The sequence below is a fragment of the Accipiter gentilis genome, chromosome 4, assembly GCF_929443795.1.
Source record: "Accipiter gentilis chromosome 4, bAccGen1.1, whole genome shotgun sequence".
NCBI lineage: Eukaryota > Metazoa > Chordata > Aves > Accipitriformes > Accipitridae > Astur > Astur gentilis.
Window position 1 is genome coordinate 18,998,611 of NC_064883.1, and position 9,912 is coordinate 19,008,522.

Genomic DNA, 9,912 nt, shown 5'->3' on the forward strand with positions numbered 1-9,912 from the left:
AGGGTGAAGAAAGATTTTAAAAGTAAAAAGAACAAAAAAGAAGTTTCATCCAAGTGAGGAAAAGAGAAGAAGATCATAAAAACTGGCAAGTTTAAAGAAAACCACAAGGAAGCCCAAAATATTTTTAGGAGCAATTTGTTGAAGGCATAAAAATGTTTCATAAAAAGCTTTTTTTAAACACCTCAGAAGTAGGAAGCCTGCCAGCTAGTTAGTCAGGCAGATATATGATCAAGATGTAAAAGGAATGCTCATAGATGATAAGGCTGAAAATGTTTATTGAATTTTTCCACTGTTGTTCATGGTGGAGGATCAGAGGGACGTTCAGGCACCAGAGTGCTTTATATGGAGGAAGAATATGATGATCTGTCTCAAATTGAAATGTTAGAAGAGAAGATTTCAGAACAAATTATAAAATAAGTTGTAACAAATCAGGTTTCAGGACTAAATAACGTTCACTCAAGACTCCTAAAGGAATTCCTGTATAAAACTGCTGAAAAGCCAACTCCATTTCATAACTTAAAACACACACTGCTCTCAGGGCCAGAGATGTTAAGTATGCTGACAATTTTTTTTTAAATAGTTGTCGACATGAACCTAGGAAATCTGTTTTTCATCATGGGCAAATTGGTAGAAACTATAGTAACAGACAGAATATATAGACACAGAAATAAACATGGTATGTGGGAGAGGGGCCAGTGTGACTTTTTTGGTGGGAAGCCATGCTTCATAAATCCACTACATTTCTTTGAAGAGTCCTTTAACATGTAAACAAGGATACCGCAGTGCAGTAGGGGTAAGTGGATTTCTTAAGAAGTTTTGTCAAACTCTCTTTGTAAGGGCTTTAAAAATACAAAGCTTGCCTGGAGGAAGGTGGAGGTCCTGCTATGAATTCAAAATTTTCACAATGGAGGGATTTAGCCATGGGGCTCATAGGGATCTGTGCCAGCATTTTCAGTGCACAACAGATTTGCAAATGGTCTGGAAGGATCATCATAGTGATGTGCCGAGATTTCCACACCATGATGATACAGAATTATTCAGGATAGGAAAAAATGAAGATGGCAGTGAAGAGTTGTAAAGGGATCTAACTTACAAAGTAGCTTGCATATAAAGTGGTAATAAAATGTAAAGTGACGCTCAATGTCAGTAAATTAAATGGTAGACCCTTATTTAAACATGTGCTCTAAACTAGCTGTTGCCACTCAGGAAAGAGGTATGAGGAAACTTCAGCTTAACAGTCAGTGGAAATTATGTAGACAAATAGATCTTAAGCATTTAAAAAAAAAATAAAGAGCAAAGAGGTCAGAAAACCTGAGTACATCACTCACAAATGGTTACTACATACCCATTGTTGACTGTGCACTGGTCTGCTCACTCTATCTGCAAAGTGCTTTAACAGAAGTAGGAAAGCTGCAGAGAAAGATAAGATCACCACTGTGTTACAGCTTCCACATAAGGAAAACCTCTACAAACCACCTCCTCTGCTAGTAAAACCAATGGCAAAGGCACAAAATGATGTGGAGAAGGTAAGCGGGCAATGATTTTGCATTCCTCCTCTCAGTACAAGAAGAAATGCTCACCCAGTGAACTGAGAAGGTAGTATTTTTAAAGGCAAGTGAAGGTCAGGATGTAAGTGAATTTTGGAGCTCATGCCCAAAGGATGTGCAGGTCACTCATCTGAAAGGACTGAAAAAGAGACAGCTTAATGAAAGATAGAGCCATCAGGTGTTATATAAATAGTGACAATAGCCCAGCTGCACCCTTCTAGGTCGGTCAGTGTTTAAATTGCTAGTTACATGAAACTGAGAACTTTGCTCTTATACACTTTCCTTCAGTATTTACTGTCAGAAGCAGACTTTCAGGCTAAACAGATCTCTTATCTGTCCAGTCATCCTTATATTACAGTAGCACAGGTGCACAAAACACACGAGACATGACTAGAAGAAACCATTTAAATCACTGAGTCCAGTCCTCAGAAGGACAGGTTTCCAACGGCAGCTGCCTGGCTCAGAAAGTTATCTATTGAACCAGTAGTCTCCAGGAGCCATAAAAAGCTTCCCCATGCTTAAAACCTAAGTAAAAGGCAAAAAGACAAAACTGCAGTGAATTACCAGAAGAGAACAGGAGATATGAAGGGCACCACCACTCTCCTACATCCCTCTCCTAGTAAAGTAGAATTGCAAAAAGCAGATGACACCTACCCAGCAGAGGAGAGCAAAAAACCCAGTGATTTCTGCTGAACTGCTGCAGCTGAAAAAATCCCCTTTGAATGCAAATGCATCAATTTGTTTGTTCTTATATTCCTACAAATACAGATGCCTAAGAGCCACTGTTAAAAACTCTGATGCCACTTTTTCCCTTCTCTGTTACAGTTTTTGTTTAGGTGCATTTCAGTGACTAAGGCTCTCCAAAGGCAAGAGAGATGCCAATTTTTGCAAAAGGAAATGGAAGTGCTGTTATTCAACTCTGCTATATGATCACTAAATCTTAAAACTTGTCTCATAGTGGAGGAGCAGTGAAGCAGGAAATTGGTAATGCAAAGTGTGTAAGAGAAGATCCACTACAACAGGATTCAGGCCTTATCCCAAAAGGCACTGTTGCAAAGAAAAGAAGAAATACAGGAGCAGAGGAGAGCACTATGAAAATAAAACAGCATTCAAAAACAGACAAAACCCCAAACTAACCTAATCATTTTACTACCGCATTCAAAGTTTAATTGTGTGTTATAATTTTGTGTGCAGCAATTAGTCTTCAGTACTGTACGCAGCTGACACACAGCTCAGCTCCCCAGAACCAAAACCGTATCAGTCCATTTATGGAGAGCTGGAAAAGTAATATAATTAATTTTAAAATTAGTGATAATCTATCTGGGGAGACAGGCTGATAGCAGCACTTTGGTTTTGAAGATTTCTACCTAAAAGTTGCTCGCTGTCCCTGTGGGGTTTGTTGTGACCCTGCGGGCAATGCTGGTGGGCAGTTCTGGGATGTTTCTGCAGACTCACTCAGAACATATAATTCTTTAGTACAACTGTGTGTGAAGAGATAAGTTTTTTAGATCCCTATTTAATCTAGGGGCTTTAAGCACCTGCTTTAATTCTGTTCACTTAAGCAGTACCATGCATCTATGGTATTATTAACACTCTACGTTAGGCACACAATTAAATGTTTTCAGAGTCACAGCTTGTATTCCTGCAAGAGGACTGATACCTGAAACTGTGTGTCTGCAGACATCTTCACTACAAAACGGTCCATGTGTGGACAAATTACATCAACTTTTCCTGAGGAGCTGTAAAACATGATTCCCAACCAAAATTGGTTTCACATTACTTGCTCTACCCAGGTGCTGTAGTTTCTGCAGTGAATATTTTTGTCTCTTCATGACACTGCATGGACCACTCTGTAAACCCAAAAGGGATTCTTTCATATCTCAGATTGTCTCTGGTGTGTCCTCACCAAAGGAAGGCTGGGCATCCTTCTAGAACCCTGCTGACTGGGCAAATGTGCTATGAACAAAATTGAACCTAGACTTTGGATTAAGGGTTTTATTTATTTACCTATTTATGGAAAACATGGAATCATCTGCAGAAGCAATTTGCTGAAAAATGTAGCCTTCAGGACGTAGCTGCAGCCACAACTGACAGACTTTTCAGCCTGTTTATGTCTGTGATATGACAGTACTTTAACAGATCTTAAATACAGAATTATATAATGCACAGTGCTTCACTCTCAACTGTGTGAGGTATTCATATATTTTAATATTCAGCATGTACAGAGATTCACAAATATTAAATAACTCATTCTCACAACAATAACTGAAGCAGAGAAGTTTTGTTATACAAGGGAATTGCAAGCTGGAAAATGTAAGGGCTTGAATATACTCTAACCTCAATAGAAAAACAAACTCTAGTTTATTCAACATGAAGCTATGACTAGCTCCAGCCTTAAGGTTAAACCGTGGTTTGTACTTGTTGACAGCAACTAACCTGGTGCATCATTATGCCAACAGAAGGCTGCTATGGATGAAATTTCCAAAGGTTTTGCTGAGCTTTTGACACAAAGTAAAATGCTTCATGTACTTCACATCCCCCTGTGCACTTTGGGCATGAACCGGGAGCACTTACTCTCAGAGGGACTGTTTAGTTGATCCCTCACTCTTAAATACTGTTATCAGTACAGAGAGCCAAACATACAAAATTGATCTAGTTTGGTAGTATTTTCATAGCTATCATTTCTGACAGGGATTCTTCTCTACGCACTTAAGTGTAACCACCAAACTTTGGCCTGTGGACTGTGGCAGTACACTCGCCCCCCCATCCCCCCCATCCCTCCAGCTTGAAATGAAACTTCTCCAGGCAGGGAGAAGGGGAAGGAAAAAAACCCTAAACCCTGGAGGCCGCAGGCTGAAATTTGAACTGGCCAATCGAGATGTGTCAGGTACACTGCGGTGACCTTCTTGGCCAATAGGGATTAAATGACCACAGATCAGATTGGACAGGGGTATAAACGGGGTCCTGCCAGAGGACATGTTGGAACCAGTCCTCCTCGGAGCAGCGGGTCTGCAGTCGGGGACTCCCTCTCGGGTCGGGGCACCGCCTGAGGTAACTCCTCAGGGGAGATAGCCCACAGCTTTTAGGGGAGTGGTATGCGCATTTCAAACCATCACTTTTAAATCTCAAGGATTCTTAAGTCTCCTGTGTAGTACTAATTCCCCTTACACCATTGAGCCTGTAGTTCACTGTTGTTACTGGAGTTCTAACTAACTTTTTACTGAAGAATAAATCTGAGTTTTAACACCTGTTGGATTTGAGTGTGCGTGCATCCGTAACATGGGCTTAGCTAGCCATCTAGGCTTCACAGTCAAAGGACCAGGGCAGGAAACTCCAGAGGGCAATTCATCTCGCCTAACTCAAACATGACGCTTCAGAGCACTTTGATATTTGATTTAGCTTCTTGGCACTAATTAGGCACCTACTTTAGTCAGAGCATATTACATTTTGAAGATGCTATCTTTCTCCATTGGGTGAAGAAGGGGGGCCAACAGAGGTTAGATCCTATTTTTCACACAACTAAAGTTAGAGAGAATGAAACCCATTTCTTGTGTCCTCTAACTTGCTGGAATCATTAATCATGGATTTTAAATGACGATACCTAGGCAACCCCTTGCCTGACTTTCCTTCCAGATACATCATCCAGACACCAGAATCCTAACCTTAAAGTCCAAATTACTTAATGGTCAAAATCAGAAGCTGTTTTGTAAAAAAAAAAAAAAAAAAAAGGCCTGAAATTCCAATCTAAAATCACTTTGAAGGTCAAACTTCAAAGTCTTTTGCTTTTTCTCCAATATGAATGTTAAGCAGTCACCAGCTAAGGGATAATGTAAAGCTCTTGCTCAGATACAGGCATCTACATAATATCACCACATGTATATATGGAATGAACGAGGAACATTTACTGTCAGGGAGAAGGAGTTATTTTCAAACACAGCCGAGGTGCTTTCCGTAGAGGAATTGTTCACATGCTGCTTTATGTAAACAAGCAGCTTTTTTATAAGCTCCCTGGGATAGTGATCTATTCTGCTGAGAAGCACACCCCAGCCACCCGGTTAAAAATAAGTTAATAATACAATGCACAAAGACTTCAGGAATACCTTTGCCATTCTAATTCCAGGCAAAACAATTTCCCATTTGGTGTTCCACACAAAGATTTAAGTGGATGAGTAGTGTAGTCATAGACCTACTCTAGATGCCACCTTTGACTGTGCAGAAAACCAGTACCTGGAAGTCCCCAACTTCTGGATTTCTGTCTTGGGTCCTTCATCACTCTCTTAGACTGAGATGCCCTAGTAGGCATCAAAATAAATGGATACCATGACAAACAGTCTGAATATGGCAAAAACGAGTGTGGTGGAGCAGCAACTCAAATTTATGTAGCATTTGGCCTCTTCTAGAAGAGGAATAATAGATCAATAGATTAATAGATTAACATTCACTGTGTAGCTTTGCTGGCAACATTCCCTCCAAGTTTTACTGCTGCCAATAAGCAAAATTATAAATAAAAGAACTGTGTACCATTTGGCTGAGTTATATGCTGCCCGCTTCACTCACCCATTGCCCTCATTAGCAAAGGCCTGAAGAAAAATGACTCCATTTGTATCTATTTCTTAACCAAAATTCCCACTGGATACCCAGCTGTCAGAACATCCCTGTGTTTGAAGGCATTCAAGCATTTCTGAACCAAGATTTGAGTTTTCTCCTGTGTTAATTACAGGAACAACATGCTGAGCTGCTCTTCAATCAGAAATCTCCTTTTTGCCACACAAGAATGTGTGACATACAGCTTATGACTGAAAGGAAAAGTAAGAAGTCACAGCTGTATTTAGCACTACTTACATAAAATTGAACTTACATGTTTCAGAGACCATTGCAAAAGAATTTGTAAGAATCTCACTGGATCAAATACTGTAACAATAATCTGCAGTGGCAGCATGATGTTGGCTGAGCTTCACTTGTCTTAACTTTGTGCTTTCTTCCACTGGGAGATGAAGTGCCAAAATTCTGAATTTCCCAGTGATCCTGCTGTAGGTACCACTGTGTAGGGGTGAAAGGAAAAGAAAAAAAAGAGATACAAGACCAGTTCCAAATAAAGAGATAACAACACAGCGATGAGATGTGATGTGACACTGTCCTTTCAAGGGAAGAGATTGGAAATGGACGAGGCAAGTGAGATGAAAGCAAGAAATGGTTAATGATTGTAAACAGGCTCATTGTAAAGGGAAGTGAAAAGGTCACTGGACTGGAATCAGTGACTGACAAAGATGAAAGAGAATGCTGTGTGATGAAAGGATTCCTATTATGTGCAGCAACAGGTTCTTGAAAATGGAAATACTGTACTACTGTGTATCAGCTGATGCTAGATGAGCTGCTAGTGAAAGACTGTATGAAAGTGACATTACTCAAGGAGAAACAGGGGAAAAAAGAGTGCATTAAAAGACTAGAGCATGTATGGAATTGCTGCCAAACTGCTTAAAGAACTACTGAGTGGTAGGAAAGTGTCTGCCACTGTATGGCCTTATAAAAATGTTACCTGTTCATCAGAGCACATTGCAAAAGCAGCCATCAGGAAAGAGCTGCAAGAAATCAAGGGGCAAGAGTTTGTTCAACGTTCCCAAGAACACAAGTTATTTGCCCACCACTGCTGGTAGGCCAGCCTGTGAGAGGGGGTGTGTGGCTTAGCAAAAGATGTGGCTGAGTGTGCAGTATGTCTCCAATGATGCTAGTAGTGAGGAGAGATGTTGGCTTGGAGTGGATCATTCTGCGAAACCATGGAAGGAAGGTATGCCAGGTTAATGAAGAAAGTCTCAGGGAGCTGGCAGGTGACTGCATGAGTTCAGATGTAGTCCAAAATCTTGTTACAGGGGCTGCTACGGAGGTGCCTGCCTGAATTTCTCTTCAATTCTAATCAAAGAGAAGAGCAAGAGTAGTAAGCAGTAAGACAGTAAGAGTAAGAGAGTAAAAGAGTAAAAAAGAGTAGTAAGTACTAAGAGAAAAACACTGTAAATGTGTTTGGAATAAGCAAAGTTGTGCAAAAGGCAGTATTGCCTCCTAGATACCTCAGTGGTAAAAATGTGAGGCATTGGTAGGTTAGCTCAACCAAGCAGCTGTGTGAGCGGATGAGTGGGGAAGGGACAAGGGAGAGGAACTGCCAGCAAGCAAAATGTTGACTGGGGGAGAGGATACACAGACCGTCTAGGGGAGCCTGCAGATTGCCTTCTTCTCTTGCCTCCCTCTACTCATACCACAGACCTGCAAAGTCTGACCAAAACAATCCCCTCTCCTTTTTCATCCCGCAGGAGAGGCTGCCAGAACAGCAGGTGCTTCATTCAATGTGTGCAGATCCTGTCCTTTAGTCATGTAGCTCTTCGTGAGTCTAAGTTTGCCTGCATGTTCCTGCCCACATAAAATAGGGGAGACAGACTCCGAAGACAGTCTTTTGTCTTAGCTAAGTGATGCTAGCTAAAATGATGCCTGAAGGTACAGTGAGATTAGTTCATAGTGCTGAGCCTCAGCTGGACTCTCTGGAAGCTGCAGCTGCTGGGTAGTGTGGCTCTGAATAATAATAGGAAGAAAACACAGAAATGTCACTAGTATTTGCACCTTATAGAAAATGTATTAATTGTGTCAGCTAGCTACTTCTGTGCTGTACTGAAAGGGTGGTGAGACCTTCTCTGTCCTTCACAGGACTGAAACCTCTGTGCTTTGCTTTTCATTCCTTTGCTTCCCATGGTGCTTCCAATTCAGAAATGATCTGAAATATCCCTTGGTTATCTTCGCATAGATGTAAGATGTGCTGTCCTGAACACACTGAGTGTGCCTCTTCTGAGTCTTTTCCCTTTGGGTTCAGGCTACCACATCACAGCATCTTTCCATATTACACCTTCTGATGATGGTGCCTGTTTGGCTTCCCTGAGTAGGTGTGCAATCACCTGGAAACAACTAAGTAGCAACAAGTGACCTGTAAAACTCCAAAATAAGCTAATATTTGGTTAATATGCTTCAAAAGACCTGTTTTAAAAGGGAGTCCTAGTTATCTCAAGTAAGTGACACTCACATGAAATGACATCTCAGGTTATCCACAGTTCTATTTTAACTTTTCAATTTTTTTATTGATCTTAATCAGAAATTTCTTTTGCCTTTGCAGTACTTCTTTCTGCATTCTTTATTTTGCATATAATAAAATAGGCATGGCTATAAAATCTTTGTTTGTTAAGTACCATAATGATTTCAGGATGATTGGTTGTGACAAATGCAAGATGCTCTGTGCTGCAACTATCTTGAGAGGGCTGTGAGCATTAGCTGGCATTCCCTGAGTGTATTTCTCATTACATCCCATCATTTTACTGTCTTTCAACAATGATGTCCCTTGTCTTCATTCCAATGTTGCCTTGGGGATAATGAGTCCTCAGACCATTTTCCTCTCTCTCTCTCTCTCTAAAGAGAAAGCAAACAAAGTACCAGACAGAGTAGAAGATAAAGAAGCTCACATAGTAGGAAAGCAGAGAAGGAGATGGGACTATACATCAAAGAAATTGTGAGATTTGATTCACTCTGGGTCCAGGCATCACTTGACTAATCTGTAAGAGGCACTAGTTTGGTCTATTGTGCAAAACTCCATTGAAATCATTTCAGGTTCCTCATGCAAACTGACTCCTCCTCACTCTCTCAGCTGCTGGATTCTGAGTATCTCCTCCAAGGGGATCATGGACTCAAAACAAGTATTCTATGTATTAGAGAATGGTATGATAGACCTTGGCATTTATGAAATAAAAGGAAAGACAGCTAAGCTAATTCTTTTACACCATCAGTTGCCGGAGACCTTTCCATGGTTACTGTATCATCACTACTTTCCAGTACATAATACTGAAATTGAATTACGGATAACACACATCATTTTCCACATCTTTAGCTTTCATCTCTTGGCAGTCCTGTGAAAACTGTACAACTTGGACTCTCCACCATTTTAAACATGGTATCGTTTCTGCTTCAGGGCCACATCTCTGTTCCTTCTTGTGCAGAGATTAGCAGAACCATTCCCTTTCTTCCCCTTCTCCTGGTACATCTTTATCTGCTTCTCACCTCGTAGGCAAGAGGAAGGCCTTCACTGCTGACCACTGGAAAGCAAGTTTGCCGTTGCTTCTCCCAGCTGTGTTTGCTTCACTGAAGTGGGGTCAAATCTAGCCCTCCCCACTTTCTGTTGCTGCAGGACTGACCCTGGTTAAGGCAGCTGATGGTGCTGCCGTGGACACTGCTGCCATGGCTTCCAGCTGAATGTTCCTCCACAGCACAGAGACTGACTTGGTCAACGTTTTTGTGCCTGGATCCTCAGGGGTCTTTATTTTCATCACCCAATGGGTAT